Here is a 20150-nt window from a genome sequence, read left to right as displayed (position 1 = left end):
AGTGGAGTTTCTCCTTTTCCTATTTGACTAGATCTGTATATTAGAGGTAGAATTCTGTTTTAAAAGACTTGTAGCAATATTTCTTAGATTAGTTTCTTAATATGACTAGACTTCAATTTAATTCAGGTTTTTTCTTTTTTCACTTATGAATAGCTGATAAATGTTTTATATAGTAATGCATTTTTGCTACCAGAAAATCATTGGATTATTTAATTTGATTCAGAAAGTCTGTCCTGTTCAGTTATTCAGATGTTGTGTAGATTAATTTGAACTTAAAAACTAGAGAAGATGCTTATGTAAATTAACTTAATAGTTTTACATATAGTCGATAAGTAGCATCTTAAGCCCAAGGGCCAAATTTAGCAGTTCTTATAGATTTTTAGATAATAGTTGAAACATAGAAAACTTCAATTCTAGCTAAACTATACACAGCACATTAATAGCCATTTTGATGCCTGATAACTTCAGGGTTCATTGCCCCTGTACATTTTTCAAATTATTTGCTTCTCAATACATAAGGCTTTAATTTACCTCCTACTGACAAACCCCAAATGGGTTTTTAAGAATTTTGAAAGTGGACTACTAAAGTTTGACTGTAGCACTGGCTTTGATTGCTGACACAATTTTCTAAGACACCCCACATTTAAAAGGATGGGAGGTTCAAGCAGCATCTTCTGGGCAAATGCTAAGGTATGTTTTTTTATTTTTCAGATTTAATGTTTTCTATAATATTTTTTTCTCTTTGAACTGTGTCTTAATGCCCGTTTATTAAAAAAAATAACAGGCACAAGATTCAACCACATTTTTTTTTTTTTTTTTGCACCTACAGCACCTGGTCTTCCTAGGTGGCTTCCCATCCAAGTACTAACCAGGCCCGACCCTGCTTAGCTTCCGATTTCAGATGAGATCAGGACGTTCAGAGTGGCATGGCTGTAGCACATTTTTTTTAAACTGTTAATTTTTTGTTTGGTCTTTTTTTATCTTGAATTTTACGTAATAAGATTGATTTTTTTTTATTGTGATGATACTGGTTAACGAAATCCAGTGTTTCAAGTGTACAATTCAACAGTAAGTCATATATATTTTGCATTGTGTGTTCACTGCCCATAGTTAGATTTCTTTCTGTCACCACATATTTCACCCCTGTTACCCCGTCTACCTCCCCCCTCCTCCTTCCCCTCCGGTAACCACTAGTTTGTTGTCCATGTCCATGAGTCTGTTTGTCATGTTTGTTTGTTTGTTACTTTTAGGTTTATATCCCACATATAAGTGATGTCATGTGATTTTTATAAAGTTAAATATTTGTACCTTGGAGTACCCTAAAGCAATAATTATTGCTTCTGTAAACAACTGATATTATTAGTATAATTTATATACTGGTGAAAAATGCTGATAAATAATATCTCAAGTCTGCATTCTCTTAGAGATGCCCATAGCAACTTTCATGTCATCCATTTATGCTTGCTGTGTTTTTAAAGGGTAATGAAAATAGTTGATAACTGTATTTTACTGAAAAAGGAGACTAAAGTCTATAGCTAACATTTGAATTGGGGTAATAATTTACTTTTTTTTTTTTTTGTCTTAAATACTCTCATGATCTTTTAGGAAACAGATCATGGTAGACTTGACTCGTAATCATTTCTGTATTTTCTGCTCAGTTTGATCACTAATACTTGACTTGTTACCTATATTGCTTCACTTTGCCTAGTTACAGGCAGTTCCTGTTTAATTTACCAAGCTTTCTTTATCATGTGATCCTGTCACTCTACTGACAATTGATTGGATCAAGGATTAGTGTCTGACCCAAAGGCAATCTATAGAAGGGTCATGGAACACGGTGTGTGTGTGTGGGTGGGGTGGGGGTTGTGGGTGGTGGTGGGGTACAGAGAAGGTTGTGACATTTGAACTGAAATAACTGAAAGATAAAGAGCAGCCAGCTTGTGAAGCTATGGGGTAAGCCCTCTCCAGGCAGAGGGAATACCAGGTGTAAATGTTCTGAGGCAGGAATGAGATTAGCATATTGAACTGAGAGAAAGAAGCTGATGTGGCAGTAGAATAATGAATGAAGAAGCAAGTGGTAGAGGATGAGGCTGGGAAGGAAGGCTCAGGGTCACTGTAAGAAGTGATTCTAATCTAAGCAACTTTGGGGAGCCTCTGGCGGGAATTTTAAGCATGTAGTGATATAACGTAAGTTATTGCTATAACAACAATGTATATTAGAGTGAGGAATTACGTGATTAAAAGCAGTTATGATAATAGGAGTGGAAAGATTTAAACTATGTACTAAATATGACAAGAAACTGTGCCCTAGAAGAATTTAAAGTCTCATGCTGGTCTATGTATAGAAGACATCACTCCTTGATTTTGTCCTACTGTTCTTAGGATGCGTCTTTGGGAAAACGAAGCTATCTTCTATTTGTGCTTTGCAAATCATCTACTTTTCAGTCAACTCCACCCTTAACCTTAGAGGTATTAATCTAAATACCAAGAATCATTTCTTTTCCCGCAGTGGTTCATTTTCCTGAGTCTGGATTATTCAGTCTTGAAAAACATTTGAGTAAGACAGCCTGTGGGAACCTTTGACCCTTTAAGTCCTAAAAACAGTTAGGGGATAGATGTGGATACAAAGAGAGTAAATGGTATTCCAGTTTAAGGTGACCCCTTTAAATTCTGTCTCCTGGGATACCTTCCTACCCGCGTTAATTACTGATATATTTCTTTAACTTTCTGTCTGGCTAGCAGGTGATAGTTATACCAGACAAATATGCTTAAATGAATGCTTGTGTATGGTAGGCACACACACACACATACTTACATTCCAGTGCAGTTTTCTGCTCTAACATCCTTTCCACCATAGATGATTTGTTTATCCTGGTTACGATCATCTTATCTTCCTTAATTTTTGATTTGGGGGGTGAATCAATGAAGGCTTAAGCCAGTTTGGGCCATTGAAACATGATGAGAGACTTTTTTTTTGTGATTCCTGGGAAAGAAATTTTCAATTCTTAAGGGAGATAGGAATTTTGCTCAAGCAAAATTTTCTCTTTACCTCCCTCTCCATGTACCTTTGGTGAATGAGAGGGCTTTGTGCTGCTGGTAGCGTGAGAATAACTAGCCTAAGAACAGAGCTGACTGACAGAAAAGGGCAGATCTGAGAGAATGGTAGAGAAATCCAGAATTGGGAGATAACTTTTAGAAGAATTTCTGTTTAAAAGTGTGGGTGGGGTATATGTTGGGGAGAGGGGAGACAAGGGACGTATAATGGATTAGCAACATTTCGTACTCACAAGAGTCATAGACAGCCTGGTGGAGAAATGATTACTTTTGATGGAGGAGTGTCTAGAAAACTCTCAAGAAGAAAGTGATATTGGAGTTAGGCCTTCAAGATAGGTAGAATTTAGAGAAGATGATAGAGGAGAAGAATGGAGATTCAAAAGGGGAAAGGACATTTCAGGAAGGGGATTAATTTTCTTGGCTCTATCTTTGAAGTAAACTTAGAATCTGACCTATTCTTGCCACTACCAGTGCTACCATTTATCCCAGTCACCAACATCTCTCATCTGCATTATCATGTTAGTTTCTTAGTTGATCTCCAAGCTTCCATCCTTATTTTCCTCTAGAGTATTTTCAAAACTCAGTCAGAGTGATTTGCCAAACTTGTAAATCAGATGTCAGCTCTCTTTGCTAAAAGCCAAACAACAAAATACCTTTAATAATTTCTCATTTCATTCACTGTAAGAGCCAGAGTCCTTCAAGGACCTCCCCCCACCCCGTTCTGACCTAATTATTTTACTCTTTATTGTGTTTTAGCTCTTCCTTGAGATAAAGTATGCTTACAACCTCAGAGCCTTTTCACTTGCTAGTTTCTTTGCCTAGAACACTATCTCCGTATACTTTCTTCGGCCATTATTCACAGTCATTTTCTCAAAGACGCTTACTGGGAATATCCTAATTAAAATTTCAAGTTACTAGTCTTCATAACCTCGCACTCTCAATTCACATTTCCTAATATATTTTTCTCTAAAGTATTTATTGCTGCTTGATATATATATATTTTGTTTGTCTTTTTCTCTCACTGGAATGTAACCTATACAACTACAGTTTTTCTTTTGATCATTACTATTTTCTTAGTGCCTAGAACAGTATCTGGCTCACATATATTTACTTAATGAGCAAATAAATGAATAAGCGATGGATTGTCTAGCTTTATTTGGGTCATTCAGGGGACAGATCTGATACCCTAAATTCTCTCTTAAGTAGGCAGGTATTTATAAATACAGAAATCACTTCTAAGTCATCTCTGTAAGATGGCCGTTCAGCTGTTGCTCAGCTTCTGACTAGAATTTTAAACCCTTTTATCATATATGCCAGCATTTGGCAAACATTTTCTGTAAAGGGCCAGATAATAAATATTTTAGACTTTTCAGGCCATAGTGTCACAACTGTTTAACTCAGTTGTGACTACATAACACTACAGTTGTAGTGTGAAAACAGCCCTAGACTACAAGTAAATGAATGAGCATGGCTGTGTTCCAATAAAACTTTATTTAAGGGCACTAAAATTAGAACTTTATGTAATTTTTAACACGTCATGAACTATTGGCATTCTCCCACCGCCCCCCACCTATTTAAAATGTCCCTTTTAGTTGGAGAGAAATTGACCACTCTATGGGCTGAGTAAGGTGTTTTATTTAAAAAAAATTTTTAAAAATTTTTATTTATAATTTCTTTTAGGTGAAGTAACCTTTACTTGACCTCACAGATTGCAAGAGCCTTGTCAGCTTACACTCCCTTATTTTTTTTTAATTTATTTTTTATTATTTTTTATGCCTACAGCACCTGGTCTTTTTAGGTGGTCTCCCATCCAAGTACTAACGAGGCCCAACCCTACTTAGCTTCCAAAATCAGACAGGATTGGGCTTGTTCAGGGTGGCATGGCCATAGACTTGGGTATGGTGTTTTAAACAGCTACATGTCTGTACAAATATATTTAGCCTAATATACATTTCACTATCTTGTTTATAAAGATACATGTAGTTATGGTCGGCCACTAAGACTTTGGTTGACGTGAATAGAAAAGCACATGGTACAGTTATTTCTGCTAATGGATGGGTAGCTTATAGTAATATGGAAAATAAAAAATAGGGATAACATATGAGTAATTTGAGAATGTGTCGTACAATTTAAATGTATAGGGCCTAGTAGTTATATTCACTAACAGATTTACATTCTCTAGTGCATGTTGATTGAGAATGTGGACAATCAATTCAGAATGCTGTGGAGGAGTTATTTTCATAATTTAAAATTTTCTGTGGATAATGCGATTCTCCATAAAAGATAGTAACTTATGTCTACATTAATGTTAGATTAGATTTATAAAATTTCTGCTTTTTCCCCAAAAGATTTGAATTATGCCCAAAAAGAGGCAAGGGATTGTTTCAATGCAGTTTTCTGGTTTGCAAACCTGACAGTCCTCTTTGACTACAGCCTTCCCTTGTACTTACTAATTTAGTCATTCTCCCTAAATCCATTGGCAGGTCTGTTATTAGTATTGCTGCATCTTTTCCCCACAACTTTTCTCTGTACTAATATCCCACTGCTGTTATAGTTGTTCCTCACTTATTCCTTTTCACCCAGACCACTGATCTCCCTCTCAGTCTTTCCTTGGAGATATCTCAGCACTGCTGTTGGACTGAGTCTCAGAGTGGTTAAGTAACTTGTCCAAGGCCATCCAGGTAGTTTATGGTAGAATTGGAGTTCAGGCAGGCTCCACAGTCCCTGCTGTTAAACATTACACTGCACCACTTTTAATTACTGCATTTCTTATATATAAGGATATAATTAAAAACCTTGCCTGACAGTTGTTTTGTATGATTCAAGTGGCATGAGAGGCAAGAGGGGTATAGGAAGTGTTAGTCATAACTTCAGAACTTCAAAAGGTTATGTAAGGGTGGTGATAGCATACATTTGAAGGGAGTCACACTGGCTAATAAAACATTTCAAGAATATCATTTTGCTGAGATTTATGCTTACTGGTAGTTGATAAAAATGAAGCTTAGTCTGTTATATATGATGTTTTTTCCCTCATCAGTTACAAGGATTGACTTCAGCTAAGGGAGAAGATTGCATCCTCAAGTCTCATTTATCTTGAAGGTTAGGGATGCCCTAGTTGGCTTTTCTGTGAGAGATGGAAATATCAGGCGATCTGAGCATATTAAAATTGTAGTGGTATTTAATATGAACTGAAGGGAGAAATTCTCTGATGCAAAGGGGAGAGAAATTTTATTTGGAGAATCCCTTTGTCTTTTATTATTTATGCAGCCGATGATTGAAACATTGACATTTCACGTATATGGGTATCATTCTAATAAACTCAAGTTGAGTTGGCTAACAAAGTTTCCACCCATGTATGCTTTATTCCAGTCATCATTATCAGTTTCCTAGAGTACTCTATACTTGCTCTATCACAGCACCCATGCTTTATTGTAATTTCAGTTGCATGTTGTATCGTGTCTTTCTAGTTCGTTTGTCCATCGTTGTGTCCCTAGACTTAAGACAGTACCCGACACTGAATGGGTACTTGGCAGGCATGTGTAGTATGACTTTAAGTGTTAAGTAGGATACTGAAGATGTATACAGTTGAGATCTGGTTGTTGTAGGGCTTAAGAGAAAGACAGGAGACCCTTTTGGATGAGCACTGGTTGTATATAGCCTCATCATCATCCTTTGATGAGCACAGAATGTTTTACAGACCAGTGAGAGGTGTTTTCCTGTATACGTGGATATTTGTTTTTCCATGCTACTTTTTCAAATCCTAGTTATTTTTTCCCCCTTGAACTGCGACCCTTTTTATGAAGCCTCCCTTGATTCCTCCTTGACTCTGTTTATAGTAAGTGCCTGATTTTTCACCTTTTTTTAGTACATTTACTACTCCCTTCTCTGTATTGTTTTTACTGTTTGGTAGGTATTGTTTGTTCTACTAGAAGATAAACTTCTTGTTTACAGAAACCAGGTCTGCCCAAACCAGCGTGCTCTGAGTCAGATGGGATGCTGGCGTGATAGTTGTGTCCTGGGACTGTGCCAGGCAAACCTGGTGTATGACCATTTTCCAGTAGTCAGCACATATTCTTTGACTTGTTGAATAAGGATGGCGACTTGAACCTGTTTGCAAGCATGTGGGGTGGATATGAGAAGGCAGAAGAGTCACAGACTAAAATCACTGGTTTGGGTCTTAGTCTTGTTTCTGTCATTTTACCTGTTCAGTGACTGTGGGGAATTAATTTCATCTCTCATATCCTAATTTTACTTGCATGTTAAGTAGAGATGATTATTTATATCTTGCTGTTCTTTAGTCCTATTTTTTTTCTGAGGAGAAAATGATATTAAAAAAACCTTTAAAACTGAAATTATTATACAAGGTCAGGTATTACTGTGTAATTCTAGAATAAATTGAAGACTTTCTAACTTTGTTAGAAACCTAGAATCCAATGACTGAAATGTTTATATATAAAATGATTTTTTAGGATAAAGTAAGCCTTAATATAATGCCTTGTAAACAATGCTAAATAAGTAAGTAAATAAATACTATTGTTATTGTTAGTATTATTGCATTTCTTGTTCTTTTACTCCCTTCAAACTTAAAAAAAAATGTTTCCCACGTAGAGATAAATTTATCTCTACTTGGGTCATTCTATTACATCTTATTGTCACTTTTACTGCACTGCATCCTTGTTAATAACCAAAATAAGGGTGAAAGTGGCAGCTTGGCAGGAGAAACTCGTGCTGAGTAGTGTGAGGAATTCCTCAGTTGCTCAAGGCAATTAATTGGAAATCATGATCTCTGCTTTTTTAGCATTCCATTCAGTATTTGAAATAAGCTTTATAATGTAGGTTATACTAGAGCACAGCAATTAAATGTGCCAACAAAAAAGAATATCTCAACTGTAGGTAGAGCATGCTTTATTCAAACCATATGACTCTTATTTCCATCCCACAGCGGTATCGAAAATTTGATGTTTTCCAGAGAGCAGTAAATTAAGGAGTTGTGGAAGGACTTCTACTTGTAGTAAATTTTAAAAGAAATTCATAAATATTTGCAAAAGAAACAAATACATAATTCGGATAATATCCCAGACCCATTTAAAAAGTTTTAAAATTAAATTTAGTATCTAATATTTGGACTAAATGAAAGATCTCTAGCCTTTCACCAGCCTTTTACCAACTTACTGTTCTCATTCACCACCAGCAATAAATATTAATGGACTGTGAGGAATGAACAGGCAGGTGAGTCATGAAGCATTTACATTAATATCCCCTCATGCTAATTGAAGTATTATTAAATCTTAAAGTTTTTTACTTACACTGTAAAATTGCTCATCTAATTTCATAGTTGTCGTAAGGTATATTCCAAAACTGGACTGGAAAAATATTAGCTTGCAATCTAAAAGTACCAATTAATTTTAGTATTCATGAAACAATAAAAATAATTGGATCAGGGAGAAATGAAAGCAACTCCTTTTTAATATCCACAATTGTAGGGATATAAAATAAAAGTATTTTGTGTAAAGTACAAAAGAAAAATTACAACTTCATCAATAAATAATTCTTGAGTCTAGTTTATATAAGGAGACTTTTAGCAACACATACCAAATTTAAATGTGAAACTTCTTACCCGATCCTCTTAAAAGATACATCTAAAAGAAAAACTTTAAAGTTTGTACCTGCATATTTAATCAAAGCATTATTATAGTAAAAAGGAAAATTAAGCTGCTTGAAAATGCCAGGTAGCTAAATGATAAATGTAACAAGTTCATCCAAGGAATTGTAGTGTCATCGAACTGATTATCTTGCTAAAGTATTTTTTTTTAAATGTTCTAATATTAAACTAGAATTTCTTTAGGGAAGAGAGGCTAAAATTCATCCTGAAGCTTGACTTTTTATTTAACTCAGATTTTTAAAATGTTATTACTAAAGAAGTTAATTGAATTCTCTGGATATCTTCTATAGTGCTTTTCTTTGATTCTTGCCAGAGCAACCTGTCTAAGATTTTACATGGTAAGGGAAATCAGTGGAACTAATAGAAACCTCTGTTTTCTCATATAACACCTCCAGGCACTGGAAAGACAGAATACTTCATTTGCATTCTTAAACATTAGGAACTTCGAATGAGTCTTTCGGCTGGAAATGTTACTGCATCTACATTTCCCAAAGAAAAAAAAAGATTAACAACTCGGTTTGTGTTAAGTCTTCTCTTTAGTATCCTAATCTGCACAACGACTGTAGAATGTTGAAGCTTAGCCTAGCCCATCTTCTTTACAATCAATTAGAAATTGAACTAGATCTGGAAATAGGTATCAGTGTTCATTACAGGGAAATAGAGAAATCAGACATGCACAAGAGAAATGGCAAACACTAAAAAACTTTAATCTTAGTCTTCTAAAATAGAACATTTCTAAAATTAATATAGAATATAGTGACTAGAGTTAAAAAAATTCCCCCATAAGTTCGAAAAGCTTACCACAAAATGCAAGAATATTCAGAAATTTATAGTTTAAATATTTTTATTAATATGTACCCCAAACCTCTTCTTTGTCCTAAGTATCTCAGAAACCCAAAACATTTAATACATTTAACAATTTTCTGACTTGATGATACCTGAAAAATAGAAATGGAAGTCATCCATTGTCAAATACTAGAAATAGAAAGCGTTCTTTGCTGTAATGTTCACTACCTATGCATGAAATAAGGTTTTATATTTAACTATATTTCTTAACTAGAAAACCTGACTTCTGCCATTTGTTGCAGCAAGGAAAGTTACCACTACTCTATTTCCCTTGCTAAATGTTGTACATGGCTGTCATCTGGAAGTGGTAACATTACTTGAGTGTATTGTGCCAAGTAGACACTGAATACAAAATATACATTAGACCGAATGAAATCCAGATACCGGTAATATTGAGATTCTTTTGGTTAAACTGAGTCACAACATACACAGTTTACCATGAGTTAAACATAGTTTGTAAGTGTGTCATTAGATTTCAGTGGATTTTGCAATTAGCGTCTCAAATTAAAAAACTGTGTTGGTTTATAAGTTTGTTTATAATTTTAAAATAGAATCTTTGTACCCCCTCTACTACTTATCCCCCATAACAGTCAGATTTCTTAATGTTCTTATCCTAATGAGTCACATAAATTGGTTTCTTAATTTACAGTTAAGCACTCTCAGTTGACTAGCACTTAAAAACATGACTCCTATAAATGTGGGGGGTTGGAGGCTGATCATATCTTCTTCTGTTGTTCTGCACTTTTATTGATGCCCCATAGTCGGTGTTGGGGAAAATGAATTAGGATTGAAACTCCAGTCTACTGTAATCATTGCCCTGTCACACTGCACAGCTTGGGGCCTCCAGTAGCATGCCGAATAGTAGTGATGGAAGCGCTCACCCATACTTCACTCAATCTGGGGGTAAAGATCTGGCCGACTGGTATTTACCCGTTACCACAAAAACTACACTAACAATGTTTCTCTCATATGTATGCTCAAATATTCTCCTTATCTTTTATTTTTAATGATTATTTTAAGAAGTACACTGAGTGCAGGTTAAAACTAACCACCAAAATAGATTTCAACATGTATTTCAGAAACCTGGAGGGAGGAGCTTTCCCTCTTTTACATTGTAAGTCTTTGGAGCCCAAGTGCCAGCTTGTCTAGAATTCCTTCCTGGTACTAAACTGAGTTGTTTCTTTTTTAACAACAACAAAAAATTGACTGAGTAATATTGCAAAGAAGTATCAGAAGTGATGTCATTGGAAACAAAACTATTTACATTAAATAAGAAATCTGTTCGCAGGTCGGGTTTGCCACATTTACAACAGTGTAATACATTGTGACCAAAAGCATAACAAAATACAGCTTCTGTCTCAATACTTTGTGAGCGTGGTTTGTCACAGGTGAGGTAAGTTGAGGCAGTGAGAGGGAGAGGAGTTAAGTGGGAGGAAGATCAGTTTTTTGTATTGATTTCTGGTTTCATCACGGATCAGACAGCAGTCCAGTGTTCTATATAGCCCTCTTCCACTGCTGGTACAGGTGGCCTGATGAACTGGTTTCTGTTGCTCAGAGAATGTAGTCTCAGTTCTGCTGTGATTTCAGCAGAGCTTACAGCATTGGGAAGATCCTTTTTCTTTGCAAACATTAGTAGGACAGGAATTCCTAATCAACTGTTCTGTTACCATCCTCATGAGCTCTTTTTGGGCCTCATATAAAGAGCAAAATTTGAGTGTTTTGGAAGTAGTGATACTGCAGAGGCTGAATCTTGCCCTTCCCTGGCTGTCCATGTTCAAGCTAGTGAAGCTGATGTTTTTGTATTTTACAGCTTCCATTTTAACCTATAGTGGCAGTAGTTACCATTTCACCATGCTTCACTTTGTACAAAATATAATAGTCCACTGAAGCATCACAGACAAACATGAGAATGCACTTTTTTCTTTTTTTTCTTTAAAGCCAAAAAAGCCCTTGAAGAGGTTAGCAAACTGGTCTGAGAAACATCTCACTGGCTGTAGGTGCTGCTGCAGCTGCTACTGGTCCAGGCGATGTTGGTTTCACTCCTGTGACATGGTGGCGTTGAAATTGTTTTCAAAATTTTTATCATAAGATAAAAAGCTGGTACAGAAAAACTGTACAAAACAAATGTGTGGTTTACTTAACATGAATAATCTTGTAATCATTATGTAAGTCCAGACATTAGACATTTGCCCTGAATCCTAAGCCTGTTCATGTGACCCATCTCGAGCCTAAACTCTGATCTCTCCCTCTACACATCGTTTTGACTTTTATAGTAATCATTTTCTTGCATTTTAAAATAATTTTATTGTTCAAATGTCTATCCCTAGACACTATGATTCGTCTCGCCCATTTATTTTCAACTTTGATATGTCTTCTAAATTTCTCTTAATCTATAGGTTCTCCTTGAATACCTTCCTTTTCCTTACAGTTTATCTGTTGAAGAACCTTGGGTCTTTGACCTATAGAGGTTCTCTCAGTCTTGACTAGCTGGATAATCATGGCGCAATTCAATGTTTTTCCTCCATTCTTGACATTTCCTACAAATTGGCATCTGGATTCAGAGATGGGACCAGACTCAGGTTTTGATCCCTTTGGCCAAGACTGTATGTAGGAGGCACATGTCTTACTAGCACTTTGTAAGATCTAGGCAGCCTTTGTTGCTTACTGCCTGTATCTAGTACTTCACAGGATTGTAAAATGGTGATATTTTAATTCTGAAATCGTTTTTATTCATTAATTGGAATATAATTATAAAGAAGCCCTTCCCTGCATTTATTGTTTGGTTACTTAGTGGTATAATTCATACGGAAAAAGCAAGATAAATGCATAGTTCTTTACCTTTATTAACTAGCTTTTGAGGTAATAAACTGGTTCCTTATTCTCAAAGTTAGCCAATTCTTTTTAAAAGTATTATCGTTTATAAAGTCTTATTTTGTAAGTTTAAATCTGTTGAGATTGTTAGTGAAGCTGACGTTGTCCCTCTTTAGCCAATGGAGCCTAAGTTGGCTAATGGTCTTTTTGACTTGACCCTCATAATCTTTTATAGCTTCCTTGCTCTCTGGTCTGACAAGATATTCTAGGCTCATGTTTTATACTTCCTGCTTCAAGTCTTTAATCAGCCATTTTTTCAAGATACATTGGTTTCTTTTAATTGTATTTAAAGACCACAGTCAGGGTGCCAGGCATGGCCATTGCTACTGATGGTCATTGTTTCTTGGCCTTTTTAATTTATGGGGCTAGGAAATAAAATATGTGTATTAACAGTTTTTAACATGTTTTATGCTATATATGTGTTGTAATTATGTTATAATAATAGAATATATACTATGTTAATATAGTCAGTATTTGTGTATTTAGATATAATGCTAATCTCAACCCCAGATAAGATATATAATACAAATTTAATATATAATATAGATTTATATAATGAAATACTATATTCATAAAAATATATAACATTTTTCTAATATGTATGTATACACATACATATATGAAATATATAACAAAAATATATAACATTTTTCTAATATGTATGTATAAAGTTCATAGTGATACTTTCAATTGAAAGTCAGAATCGCAGAACTTTTACTTAACCTCATCTTTGTTACCTCTGTATCTTCATTTACAATATTTAGAATTCTGACTCTCAGGGATAGAAAACAATGCTAAAATTAGAATACCTCATAACTGCTTGTCTAAGAGCACACACAGCAATGTCACAATGATATTAATACCATATGATTACTGAAAACATAAAGTTTTACATGTCACTTCCCTATTCTTTCCTCACTTTTAAAAACAGTTGTACTATACCTATATTGTCAGGAAGGATAGCTATTATATACTACACCTTTTTCTTAGCCTTTATTTAGTTCTACAAGCAACTACAGATCCTTTATGTTGATCTTCTTTAGTCATTTTGGTTTCCCGAAGCTCATTCTCTAGTACAGGAGTGGACAGACTTTTTCTGTAAAGGGCCGATAGCAAACATTTTTGGCTTTGTAGGCCATAAAGTCTCTCAAAAGTACTCAATCTTATCTTGGTAGTGAGAAAGCAGCCATATAACATGTAGACTAATGAGCATGGCTGACTTCCAATAAAATTGACTTTGTTTTATATAATTTTCACATCATGATATACAATTCTTAACATTTTTTCCTACACAATTAACAGTGTAAAATTCATTCTTAAATTGTGGACTGTACAGAAACAAGTAGCAGGCTGGATTTGGCCCACAGACTAGTTCGATTTTTCTATTTGATTTTTCAGAAAGAGTTCATGAGTTCTTGCTTGTTGCTACATTTTCTCTGTCCTTTATACTTGGAAGTCAGTTTTGTTTGATTTAAAATCTTGGCTCATACTTTCTTTTCTTGAATGTCTTATGCAGTAGAGTACATTAGTTCATCTTCTTTTGGCATGAATTATTGCTCTCAGAGTCTGGTGATAATTTAAATTTCCCTTTTGTATAAGTCACATTTCTTTTTTTCACCCCTTAAGTAATATTGCTAGGATATATCATAGCATTGGTCATTCTGGTTTGAATATCTCAGGTATGCTCTTTGATATGTATTTTTAATTTTAAGGAATTTTTTTGGTAGTGGAAATATATTTTAATACAATAGCTGCCAGCAATATACCGGTTCTATGCAGACAAAAGAAGATATAAGCACAGTATAATAAGCTTTCATTTGCTTTTTCAAGTAATTTTAAAGAAAATATTTTAATTCTGTTCAGCATTGTGACTCGGGGACATTTTTTTTCCATGATAAAAATATAATTTTAATAGCCCAACTTTGATAATTTATAAAGAATGGAATAAAAAAAGCCCATATAGTATATCAATAATGAATACTTCCCTCTCTTTGAATCAAATACTATTATAACCAGTGTAAGAAATTGATTAAACAATAAACTTGATGAAATGTGTATCAAAATGTTCATGAAAAAATACATTTCTTTTTTTTAACCATTTTTATCTTGTAGATATTTTCTAAATGGGTATTTTAAATGCACAGAAATAACTATCTACATGCAACTCTGGGGCGATTTAAAACTCAACCTAAGTAAAAATGCCTAAATTCTAGAGTTGGTCAACTTAGGGTAAGAGTAAATGTCAGAAATCCTTTAATTGTGTACAGATTGCTCAAGGGTTTGAAGATAAGTTGCATAAGCCAAAGTTACCAAGAAATAAAATCTTTTATGAATTTTATCTAAGTCCACAATCCTAGAAAAAAAGAACTGTATAGAAAATCTGCATTTACATTTTTCTAAAGGAAGTCATATCAACTGCATTAGTAGCTTTCCCAACTGTCGAACCCTAAAGTTTCTCAGGATTCCTTGGAAATAGAGCTTCAGTGCAGACTGCAGACTCTGACCTCCTTGTTGGTTTATATGAAGGGGAAATGATCAGTAGTTGCAGAAATATCGGATGATTTCCATTTTGTCAGCCTGCACACTCCATGAATGCCATGAAAACTTTTATGTCCCAAATCTCTTAAGACTTTAAGCTATGGTCTTTCCACAAATATAAGATGGGGTAAAAAGCATGTTCTAGCATCATACATTTTCCAAGCTTTTGTCCATTTGCCAGCCTCAGTTACATTCGACTAACTTCTCTGATAAATAAGTTCTATCTTTCTATAGAGAAAAATAACTGCCTTCATCAAAATCATAATAGATAGACCTGTCTTCCTTGGATGTTGAGACAGCCAAGAATAATCATGGGATACATTTAAAAAAAGAGAGAATAAATATCCAGGGTAAAAATACCTCACAACTGAGTTTCAGAATGTATTTTTTATCACTCTTTTGTAAAGAATGATGCTTTTTTCTCATTAGCCCTCTACTCTGCACCACTTAGCCTGCCATTCACTTGAAAGAACAAACACCCCTTCTCCTGAGCCTTTTTCATACTTTAAGTTATGAGGTGAGGTTTAATATCACCTGTAGCCAAGTTACCACTATTTTAAAAATAGGTGAAAAGTGATGATGGTTGTTTGTGTACTGGTGCAGATGTGACATTTCACCCACTGGTGCTACTGCTATTGAATTTCTCAGATAACCTAATAGTGCTGCTTCCTGGAACAAGGTATATCATCATCCAATATTTAATTACAAAAAGATGGATGCTCAAACTTGATCAGCAGTTCTAAGAAAGGTAAAGCAATACAAAACAATCTCCTTGACCCAAACAGTTATAATATGGAGCTTTTCTTATCTTTCTTTACTAAGCTAATTATAGATAGGTTAAAAAATGCAGTATACTTATTAAAATCAGGCTGCTTCCATAAAGCCAGTACTTACTAAATGTTAGCATATCAAAAGGGGAGAAACACTGACATTTTAAAGCAATATACTGGAAATTCCTAAAAACAGCCTGTGATAAATAGTGCTTCTTAAACAAGTTAGGTATAAAATGACCCAAAATGTATTAGAGTCACAACCTCGTCTTTAAATAAAATGAGTAAATACATAGCAAACTTTTATTTTCACCAAGTTCATTCTCCTTTGTTAGAGCACAGATAATTCCTGGCTTAGGACTTCAATTTAAACAACAAACATGCACAGTGCTATTCCTCAATGTAGCTATAGAAAAATTTAATTGAAGGAAGCACGGTGATTGAGATTAGGTACAACTGTGGTAAATATGTACCTCCCCTTAACAACTATAGTTTAGTCCAACAGGAGTGACACATCCTCTACCCAAAGTCTAATAGTAAATGCGGATGGTAATGGGAAAGCTGGTAATCTGGGTGTTTTATCTTGCCTTTTTTTTTTTTTAAATATAGGATGGATACTGCATTCTTTAGATTACCCACATTAAACATTCTTTAGAAACAAAATTCTACTTGATGTTTTGACAAACCCATCCTATATTCCTTAGGTAATTTCTATGAATATTAATATTTACATTACTAATCATCGAAGTGTTATAGCTAAATCAACTATGCTTACCTAAAAAGGAGCTTTTTAAAATAAAGGAAGAAAATAATGTTCCAAATGAATGGTATTGGGCAAAATACATATAACAAACACCACATTTAGACAGAGTATCAGGTGCCCATTAGTTTTTTTATACGGATAAAATGCTTAAGAAAGATCTTGAGACTATCATTCGTCCTCCTAAATTTCTGGCTTCTACATAGTGTCAGATGTTATAATTGGCATAAAGGACATGCTTTTAGGAAAATAAAAATCCATGTGCAAAGTAAAGTAGCAAAATCTGTAGAGACTTTCTGTGGAAGGCACTATCCTCTGTTGGTAATGCCTGTTAGTACGTATCCAGGAGAGACTAACTTGAAAGGGTATTTTGATACAGTAGCAATCCTTTCGTATACTCTTACTAAATATTGTAAAATTCCAAAAATACATAAATATTTGTTGTACCATGCATTATGCCCCAGTTTGGGGCTGACTGATGAGGTCATGGTTACTGTTTCAGTAGTGAAACATTATACCTCAAAAGTTTTGCTATCTAAAGAAGAGCAAAGGCTAGAAATTGTTCATATTTCCCTCATAGACCTATCATCTGAATTTTGGACCCATCGTCAGTGGGAGAGAGAATATGTTTTGCACCTTCTTTTTAGTCAAGAATGTTTACTCTCAAAACAGAAGACTAGAATTACAGATTTCCCCCACTAACCCCCGCTCCCGCTCCCACAAACCACTACCACCTCTGGAGATTTTTGTCCTTTACGTTGCTTGCCAAATGCCAGGACAGTTTAAAATTATTAAATGACCAATATAGAAAAGAATGGGAAATAAAGGAAATTTATTTCCTTAAAAAAAAAAAAAAAAAAGTCTTGCCATCTATACACCGTGATTGCATGTCTTGGTGAGGGCTTTAGAGAGATGGCAAACTACCTCTAAAGTGAAGTTTGTGATGAAGTGTCTCCAAATTACAAGAGAGGAGGATATCGGGTACGGGAGGCAGGTGGAGTAAAATTAAAAATAATACTGCTTGGGAATGTATGTTTAAAGATAGTTATGATACCTTGCCTATCCTTTATTCCAGTCTTGAATAACTGCATGTTCATGCAAAATAAAATTTCTACTTTATAGGAGGAGGAGCAGTCTGTTAGGAAAAGCATATTCTTAGATATCTTTCTCATAAGTGCTATTTTACTTGGTAAGTCTTGGTTACATCACTATACGCTATTTCAACCTCCTTATCACTGGGACAGGTATTTGTGAACTCATCCCTACTATAAGCATTAGTTAAGTATCTACAGATGGCCAGTCATGCTTTTGGAATATCAAAGTTGTGATATTTTTTGGCCACCACCTTGACAATGTGCAGTTTGGGCAGCAGGTTGCAATTAGCCATGTCATTTCATTACCATCCAGAAATTTACGTGTGGAAAACTTGTAGCATTTCCCATACTATTCTCAGCAATTTCATCAGGGAGGGGAGAAATCAGATATTTATCCAGTTTCTGTAGTGTTTTCAAGAGGTCCCTCTCCAATGCTTCATTAGCCTCTGGTCTTGAATTCTTAATATATGCAGAAAATTTGGCAAAGATGTCCATTCCAGCATTATTCAATTCTGAGTATTTCGATGAAAGCTTTTAAGTACTTGGGAGGGCATATGCCTCCTTCAAGAAATTCTTCAGTCTTATTTACATCCGTTTTGACTTCATCGTTGTAAGTTATAAATGATGGGTGGGTCCCAGTAGTCAAGCTCTGCAGATCTACAGGCTTTCTTTTCAGGTCCATGGTAGCAACACTAAATACAACTCCTTTGAGCTAAAGAATCATGAAGAGTGCCTGGGAAAAGGGGCAGTTTCCTAGGCTTTTACCATCACTGCCAGCCTTGACGAAGAGCTGTTTGTTTTCCTCCTTCAGCCACTTGGGCTGCGTAGACAATGCTGTGGTCGGCTCAGCTGGGCTCTGTGGACAGGGATTATAGTGCCTGCTTCTGTTCTGGGGATGCTCTGGTGTGGGTACCCACAGCACTGCGCCTCCCTGGACAGTCTTGGATTGGAGTTCGGAGCTCACATTGGCTCCTCAGCACCACCTCCTCAGCATAGCCCCATGCCTTGCATCTGACCAGGAAGTTTTCTTGAATTGTAGGTTTTATTATTTTTCTTCAGTTTTCTTCAAAGATTCCTCTTATATGTATGTTGGATGGTCTTTACCTTGCATCTTTTAAAAATTTCTTCATTTTTTTAATTTAAAAAATTTTTAAGTTTTTTCCTTTTTCTATTTCTTGTGAGGCATTATCTGTTTTCTCTATTCACTCTTATTGTAGTATCTCTAGTTTTGTCTTTATTTTTGAAATGATTTTCTTTTCCATTTCTAATTCTATCCTGAAGTCTGTCATCTCATTTCTAAGCATTTCTAATTCTGATTTATGTTATTTCATGTTTTCTATCATTTAAAAATGTCTTTCAGCTTGTTTTGAAACAAGTAACAGTTTTGATCTGTTGTGTTAGCATGTCTTCTCTTGTGCTTATTTCCACCCTCCATGGATGTTATTCTAGTAATTTTCTTCTTAAAAAACATTGTATGGGATTTTACCTTGATACTTTAGTTTTATGTATGAAATTTGTTTTCTTCTGTACTGCTTTTAAAAGGTATATGTATTTTAAAATCAGTGGTACATGTCCAAGAAGTTCAAATACTTGAATAGAGAAAGCAAGAAAAGATTTATTCTGAGGTCTTGAAAAGATGAATTAACCTTGTAATCTATTATTCATTTTGATGCTCGTATTGTTATGACCATATTCAATGGGTAGCTCTATCTATCTGCAACTATGTGCCTTTGTTTTTTTTTTTTTTTTTTAGGAGAGTCAACCCTTGGTTGACCTCACAGATTGCAAGGACCTTGTCAGTTTACAATCCCTTATTTTTTTTTTATTTTTTATACCTATAGCACCTGTTCTTCCTAGGTGGTCTCCCATCCAAGTACTAACCAGGCCTGACCCTGCTTAGCTTCCAAGATCAGACAGGATCGGGCAGTTCAGGGTGGCATGGCCGTAGACTGCAACTATGTGCTTTTGAGATAACTATTTTTAAAGCTTCCTCACTGACTCAGTTTTTTTATTTCACGTGCTGCAGCAATCCTGGAACTGGCCTTTTCTACCAGAAACCTTTTTTTCTTTTAGCAGGGAGTATATTGAAGTCCAGAATCTGGGTCCTTTGGGCAGGTTTTCCATGATTGTGTCTCCTGTCTGACCCTGGTTTTACAGTTATCCAAGTAGTAATTCTTGGTGAGCCTATAGTATATACTTTTATAAAAAATATGAATTCATAGTATAGCAATTTACTATGTTTTGGTATTTCTAAGAATAAATTATGTATCATACATTTTGATTTTTACAGATGACAATTATTTCTGTCCATTTGTGATATAAAGTAGTGATTTCAGCTTTTCATAATTTATTTCCTATGTATCATTATTAAATTGTTTTTCAGTGAAAACATGCCATGTTTTTCATGAACCTAAGGCATTTATCTTCATTCAAACATTGTATTTATCATTCATGGTAAATTTATAAAGACTTTTAAAAAAGCATATTTTTAGAAGTAAATTTTATTGCTATGGCATGTCAAAAAGGCTTACTGGTGCTTAAGGGAAATGGATAAT

General features: G+C 34.9%; 1 protein-coding gene and 4 pseudogenes across 6 annotated transcripts in view; 1 reads left to right on the top strand and 4 right to left on the bottom strand.

The window, feature by feature from the left end:
* PCCA (propionyl-CoA carboxylase alpha subunit) overlaps positions 1-20150 on the top strand; it is a 352647-nt gene that overhangs the window by 72167 nt on the left and 260330 nt on the right. The gene's annotated exons all lie outside the window — the stretch shown is intronic.
* On the bottom strand, positions 821-938 carry LOC111741940 (annotated as a pseudogene).
* Positions 4828-4946, bottom strand: LOC111741944 (annotated as a pseudogene).
* LOC105294159 lies at positions 10945-18277 on the bottom strand (annotated as a pseudogene).
* On the bottom strand, positions 19428-19545 carry LOC111741946 (annotated as a pseudogene).

The sequence above is a fragment of the Pteropus vampyrus genome, unplaced genomic scaffold (genome assembly GCF_000151845.1).
Source record: "Pteropus vampyrus isolate Shadow unplaced genomic scaffold, Pvam_2.0 Scaffold83, whole genome shotgun sequence".
In the NCBI taxonomy this organism is placed as follows: domain Eukaryota; kingdom Metazoa; phylum Chordata; class Mammalia; order Chiroptera; family Pteropodidae; genus Pteropus; species Pteropus vampyrus.
The sequence above is the reverse complement of the archived record's forward strand: the minus strand, read 5'-3'. Positions and strand labels throughout refer to the sequence as shown.